At 46.6% G+C, this 7,072-nt stretch overlaps 1 protein-coding gene across 3 annotated transcripts in view; it reads right to left on the minus strand.

Moving 5' to 3' along the window:
• The window catches only part of KLHL24 (kelch like family member 24), a 36,774-nt gene extending 33,265 nt beyond the window's left edge, over nt 1–3,509 (minus strand). For all 3 annotated transcript variants that reach the window (XM_082624552.1, XM_082624553.1, XM_082624551.1), the window contains exon 1: nt 3,445–3,509. The gene's annotated coding sequence lies outside the window, so the exon portion shown is untranslated. The remainder of the gene's footprint in view (nt 1–3,444) is intronic.
• Nucleotides 3,510–7,072: the final 3,563 nt, after the last annotated feature.

Genomic DNA, 7,072 nt, shown 5'->3' on the forward strand with positions numbered 1-7,072 from the left:
AGAGAAGCCACCACAACGAGAAGCCTGAGCACGGCAACGAAGGGTAGCCCCCGCTCGCCGCAACTAGAGAAAGCCCGCGCGCAGCAACGAAGACCCAACACAGCCAAAAATAAAAATAAACAAAATAAATTTTTTTAAAATTGTTTTTGGTTCTCTTATTAGAATTAATTAAATCTGCAAGGACATGACCTGGTACTCTGCCACTTGAACAAGTTTGAGATCCAATATTTTTCGAGACCTCTCTATGTATAAAAGCACTTTTAAGTCAGTGATTTTTATTTACCTTAGTGGTTGACACAAATTATTTACAGAAGTAAGTTTTAGAAAGCACTGAGTAAAGAGCAAAGCCTAATGACTTTTATTTACTTTTTTTTGCGGTACGCGGGCCTCTCACTGTTGTGGCCTCTCCCGTTGCGGAGCACAGGCTCTGGACGCGCAGGCTCAGCGGCCATGGCTCACGGGCCTAGCCGCTCCACGGCATGTGGGATCTTCCTGGACCGGGGCACGAACCCGTGTCCCTTGCATCGGCAGGTGGACTCTCAACCACTGCGCCACCAGGGAAGCCCCCAGCCTAATGACTTTTAGACATCAATTTAGTAGACTTTAAAATGTGCCAAATGCTGAAAAATTGTAGCCCCTGGCTGATGAATTTAGGCAGAGTGACAAACTTTAATTTAAAAAAGCTAGTTTAGCTATTGTTTTTAATAGGAGAAAGAATAGGGTTTTAAAATGTCAACAGTTGTCAAGTGGCCACATACTCTTTGTTTCAGTCACAACAGAAATAGAATCATACAAAATATATATGCTTATATATTTCATATACTTATGAGGATATACTAGGATATTTTATTTACATTTTTTATACAGTCTATACCTAAATATTTATTGAAAAAGGATGTCCCAAATTCCTAGGTAAGAAAAAAGTACATACAGGGACTTCTCTGGTGGTCCAGTGGTTAAGACTCTGCGCTCCCAATGCAGGGGGCCAGAGTTCGATCCCTGGTCAGGAAACTAGATCCCGCATGCTGCAACTAAGAGATCCCCCCGTGCTGCAACTAAGACCTGGTGCAGCCAAATAAATAAATATTTTTTTAAAAAAGGAGTATATACAAAAAATAACTGCAGTCTCTCATTTAATGAATAGTATTTGTTTTCCACAGACTTGACCTTTGGGTTTTAATAAAATGGCAGAAAAACAAAGAAACTAAAACAAAGTTTTCTGAAAAAGCATTAAGGCTTTAGTAAGTTGGACAAAAGCCAAGAAAGTTTAAATTAAAGCTGATAGTAAACACCAACTCAGAATATTATTTCTTCTTCCTGTTTAGAGACTACGTCACAGGCTTTGTATGGATAAGCAGGCTTATGAGTGGTGGTTTTATTTTTTACAAAGGTTAGAGGTTTGCAACTTGTACTTATTTAGAAATGTTAAATGCCTTCAATGCACAAGAGATGAGGCAGTTCAGGATCACAGAAGCTGCTCCTTCTGGCATAGTCATCCCAACTTGAATTTTAAAAATAAATTAAGAATGCATACAATAAGAACTGTTCATAGTCAATTCCTGCTTCACTCGGGGCGCTCAATCTACCTCCTACAGAAATGCACCGTCTTGGGTGAATTCCTACAGATTTATAGGAAAATAAAATCTGATAAAACCGAAGTTCCCTATTAAATCACAGATTAGGAAAACCGCATCTTCAACACACTGTGGCTAAAATGATTGTTCTTGTAGATTTTATTACTGTCATCATAGAAGAGTGAGCTATAATCCCCCAAACAAGTAAACAACTCATCTAAACCGGGGTATAGAAGAATCTTAACTTTTTGGGGGGGCGGGGGGGAGGATATCCTCAAGTTATTTTTTTAAAAAACAGAACTCTAATTTTACATCTTAGTCGACGGCAAGCAGATTTTTCATCTATTTTACGTATTTAACAAAAACCAACCTCGCCGGTGGACATAAACAGTCTGTAGCTGCAAATACTAAGACATGATTTTTAAAAAGCTGTTCGAGAGCAAGTGATTAATCATTAAAATCCACTAACATTAACTGCGAAAGGTCGCTGCCTCAGGGGTGACTGTGAGGCACTCTAAAATGTGGCTTTACGGTCCTTATTTAGCTATTTAAACCCTGTTTACAGAACAGTCAGGAACTAATTCGCCTGAGGGCTTTCTTCCCACCATCTGGGTAGACAGGGCGACAGGAGTTAAAGAGGGATAATTTTCCGGTCCTCCGCGGGCGCCTACAGGCTCAGGCAGAAGCCGCGGCGGCCACCAAAGGATAGCGGGTCAGCTGGGCCTCGCTCCCGAGTCCCCCGGCTCGGCAGCGCGCGCCGCCAGAGGCTCCGCTCGGGTCGCAGCGGCACAAGAGGCGAGCGCGCGCTCCCGCGTGTCCTCCAGATCACCTTCAAGGGGGCGGGGAAGAACTGCCTGGGCAAGTCCACCTCGCGACAAGACACCCGCCAATAAACACTCGGAACTCGCCCAGTCGTCCCGCCCAAAAGCACCCGCAGAGCCCCAATCCCCGCCGCGTTAACAGTCTTCGCCCCGAGTGTCCAGAACCTGGGGGCGGGGCCATTAGAAACTAAATTAAGAAACCGAGGCCTGGAGTGGTGGGAAGGGGAGATTGGGCGGGGACTCCGCCGGCGGAACGCCCGCTCCCCCGCCCGCGCCCGCTTCCGGGGGACCTTCTTTCCAGGGCCCGGCTCCCGGAGCGGGCCCCCAGGAGAGCGGTGATAAACAAAGGCTCGCGGGCGGTGGGGGCGGGGGTAACGGTCAGGTGACGGCGCCGAGCACATTTCGCAACTGCTTTAATGGGGATTCTCTAGCCTGCAGCCCTGGGACCCAACTTGACCCGTCAGTCCTCCCCGTTAGGATCAAACTGTCGCCCCCACCAAGCGGGAAGGTTTGATTTCAGACCTTCGCATTCTCAGCGCTACCTTCGATTAAAACAGAGCGGCGCTCCGTTCGAAGCCCATCGGCAAAATGCGGGACCCCTCTCCCCAGCCCTGTCCGCCATCTGCTCCCCGTCCCCCAGGGTGACCCGCACCTGCTACCCCCAGCCCCGGCGGCCATGCCCCTCCCAACCCGCCCCCGGCGGGTGCGCCAGCAGCGCCGCGGTTCCGGGGCGGTAGTGCCAGGAGTTGGGGGTGCCCTTCCTTTTAGAGTGTGGTTGCGGAACCGGGACTGACAACCCCCAGGGGAGCCCCGGAGACCCCTCGCCCCAAACAGGGGCCCTGCAGCCCCACCCGCAATCTCTCCTCAGACCCCTCCTCTGGCTCCGAGAGGCCGACCGCCGCAGGCTTCCCTCCTGCAGACATCCCCGTGGTCATGACCTCGGCCGCCCCTCCGCCCCGGCTCTGGCCGGTTCCTCGCCTTTCGGCCGGTCCCGAAGCTGTCATCCCCGGGTACCTCTCAGCGAAGGCTGGAGGCGGCCCCCGCCGTACCTTAGCTTCCGGCGGCGCAGCGCTGTCTCCTGCGCCGGCGTCTCCTCGAGCCACCCGTCTCTCCGCAGCTCACAACAAAGGAAACATGTGACCGCCCGGGCCAAAACACTGAACGTCACGCAACCCTGGCCAATCCGAGTGGGCGCCCACCGCCCCGGGGCACCCTGGGAGATGTAGTTCCTATTCCGGGGGGGGGTGGCCGCCCTGGCAGCTTGGATTTCCCGCTATAGGGCGGGTGTCGGACTTGGGGCTTGAGATCTAATCCAAGGGCTATTGACTCGGAAACAGTTTTAGGTAGAGATAGGTTAAGGAACTGCATCCGTGTTAGGAGCCTAGTGGGAAACCTCAGTCGGATGTTTATTGCCACGTCCCTAGGCAAAAGCACATAATCAAGAATTCTCAGAACCCTAGAGTTTGGGACCAGGCTTAGAGACCTTTTAATTTGACCCCTTGGTATAGAATCGGGAAATCTGAGGATCTGAGAGATGAAAGGGACTACAACCCTAGTAGCTAGACAGCGCAAGGAAACTAAATTTCACTGTAAATCTATTACTGTCACCTGTATCATCCTGGGTTAACTTTCTATTTTAAAAGTACATGCAAATCAGACAAAATTTTCACAAATCCCTGTTTTCTGATTCCCCAAAAGACAGTATTATTTTTTTATTTAATTTTATTAATTTTTTATACATCAGGTTCTTATTAGTTATCCATTTTATACATATTACTGTATATGAAATAGAGACACAGATGTAGAGAACAAATGGACACCAAGCGGGGGAAGTGGCAGGGGTGAGGGCATGATGAATTGGGAGATTGGGACTGACATATATACACCAAAAGACATTATTTTATCTTTTTGTTTCAGCAAATATTTTTTCAAGGTTGAGTACACCTCCAGATTTTGAAACATTTAACTAGTTTTTGGTTTCTGATATCAAAATTATAACTTCTCTCTCTTCCATAATTTATGAATACAGTCATGCTTTTATTAAATAAGAGGATGTGTTCCAGTGACCAGAGGTGTATATAATATAGAAGTCTTGTGTCCAGGCCTTTTAAACAGGCTTTTTAGTTCTCTTTTCCATCTGTTATTAAAAATGAAAATACCTACCATTTATTGAGTTTCTAGTAAGCTCCAGACAGAGTGCTAGGCACTTTACGTATATCCTTTAATCCTCATAATAACCCAGCAAGATAGTGTTATAATCCCATTTTACAGGTGAAGAAACTAAGCCACATAAGGGATGAAGATTTGGCCCTCATCACTCAGTTATTAAGTGTTGAGGCTGGGGTTGACACATTAAAAAAAATAATTATATATATATTAATATAGGTACATAATTATCTAAAAAGTGTATTTACAAAGTTAAATATCACAAGTCTAGTAGTACAACAGGAGTACCATCTCCCATCCTTCCTCATTCTTCATTCTCCAGAAGCAACCACTTTCAACAATTTGAGCTATTCTGATATTTACATTTATCTTTCCATATAATGTATGGCTATTTCCCATTAAGGGAGCTGTCATCCCTGTCCCCCATCCTTCCAATATCTTACATTTCTGCTTAAATAATTTTTTAAATTAATTAATTTATGGCTGTGTTGGGTCTTAGTTTCTGTGCTAGGGCTTTCTCTAGTTGTGGCAAGCAGGGGCTACTCTTCATCACGGTGCGCGGGCCTCTCACTATCGCGGCCTCTCTTTTTGCAGAACACAGGCTCCAGACGTGCAGGCTCAGTAGTTGTGGCTCACGGGCCCAGTTGCTCCGTGGCATGTGGGATCTTCCCAGACCAGGGCTCGAACCCGTGTCCCCTGCACTGTCAGGCAGATTCTCAACCACTGCGCCACCAGGGAAGCCCCTAAATAATTATTTAATGTTTATGTTATTAAGACTATGTATTTATTGTTCAACGATGAGTTAAACAGTATACAACTTCCTTTCTTGGATGGCTTTTCATTTTTCCTTGGGTAGAAAGGCAGCTAAGCACCTGGGGGTCCTCAATACCATCTTAAAGTTCCAACTCCCTGAGAGAGCATTTAAGGGTCTTCCTGATGCACCCTGGGGTCGAACTCTGCAGCCTGAAAACCAGCCTCAGTGAACTTCCCACAGGACTCTTGCCCAAAGGATTCTCGCTGTCTGTCTCCAGGCCATTCCCATCCATATCCTGCTCCCTGTGCCTCTTATGCCCCCTCCTCCCCTTCACCCCATTCACTAGGTTAGCTCCTGCTCTTCCTTCCAGGAGTCAGCTTGTGAGTCCTCTTTCCAGGAAACCCTCCATTCATCCTCATTGCCCTCTGGGCTAGGCATCTCCCCTCCTTCTTCCCACAGCAGCCCATCCTTACCTCCTTCCCAGCAGTTATCACACTAATTGTGTGACATCACTCTAACACAGGGGTTAGGGGCTCTCATCCTCTGCACACCTGAAAATCTGTGTATAGTTTATAGTCAGTCCTCCACATACCCAGTTCCTCTCTATTCTTGCTTACACATCCACAGAGTCAACCAACCCTGGATGGTGTAGTACTGTAGTATTTACTACTGAAAAAATATCTGCATATAAGTGGAGCTTTGCAATTCAACCCTTGTTGTTTAAAGGTCAGCTATATATTTACATGCCTTTCCCAACTGAGTATCCTCTGAAATCCCTGAGGTCAGGGATGATGTCTTATTCATTTTGTGTTGCAGTATACCTAGTAGATGTTCAATATGTATCTGTTAACCGGCGAGTGATCTCTACTTTTTGAGGTTAAGGGGACTTGAGAGAAATAAAAGTGCCTCCAGACCACTTGGGATGCACTTGGACTGGCCTGCATGATGAGGTCCTCAGATTCTCTTGAGGCAGATGGATACAGGGTGATCAATCACAATTCTGAGAGTGGAAAGGAGTGAGGGGACTCACAGGACAGCAGCCCCGGAGACAGGCAAGGGCCTACTGATGGGTGTGGGAGCTCCTCAGGCAGCCCCCAGAATAGAGGTGGTTTTGGCATTGGTAGAGGGCCCTGGGAGTTATGCGTACCCCACAAGTCAGTGAGCATGGCCGCCTGGCAGCCTTTTCCTCACCTGGGACTGGAACAGAAGCAGAGGTGTCAAGTCCAGGGGCAATCTGCTGAAACTGAGTGATTGTAATATGATTTTTAAAAAAATTTATTGGAGTATAGTTGATTTACAGTGTTGCGTTAGTTTCAAGTGTACAGCAAAGTGAATCAGTTATACATATACATATATCCACTCTTTATTTTTTAGATTCTTTTCCCATATAGGCCATTACAGCGTATTGAATGGAGTTCCCTGTGCTATACAGCAGGTTCTTATTAGTTTTCTATTTTATATATAGTAGTGTGTATATGTCAGTCCCAATCTCCCAATTCATCCATCCCCCCTCCCCCTGTAACATGATGTATTTTATGCAGTGGTTACAATCCAGGTCAGTTTGATCATTTGAAGTAGGTAGCTACTGAGGGGAATCAGAGGGTCTTCAGACCAATTTCCTCTCCTTTCAGGGATGTAGTATATTGCTGCATATTCTGTCTTCTTGCACATACCACATGGAAGTTCTTGTTTTGTTCTCCAGAGCATTCATGACAGCCTTTAAGGTCTGAAGGTGGCCAAGCATCCATAGTTCCTCC

This window comes from Mesoplodon mirus, assembly GCF_964341445.2.
Source record: "Mesoplodon mirus genome assembly, chromosome: 6".
Classification (NCBI taxonomy): Eukaryota; Metazoa; Chordata; class Mammalia; order Artiodactyla; family Ziphiidae; genus Mesoplodon; species Mesoplodon mirus.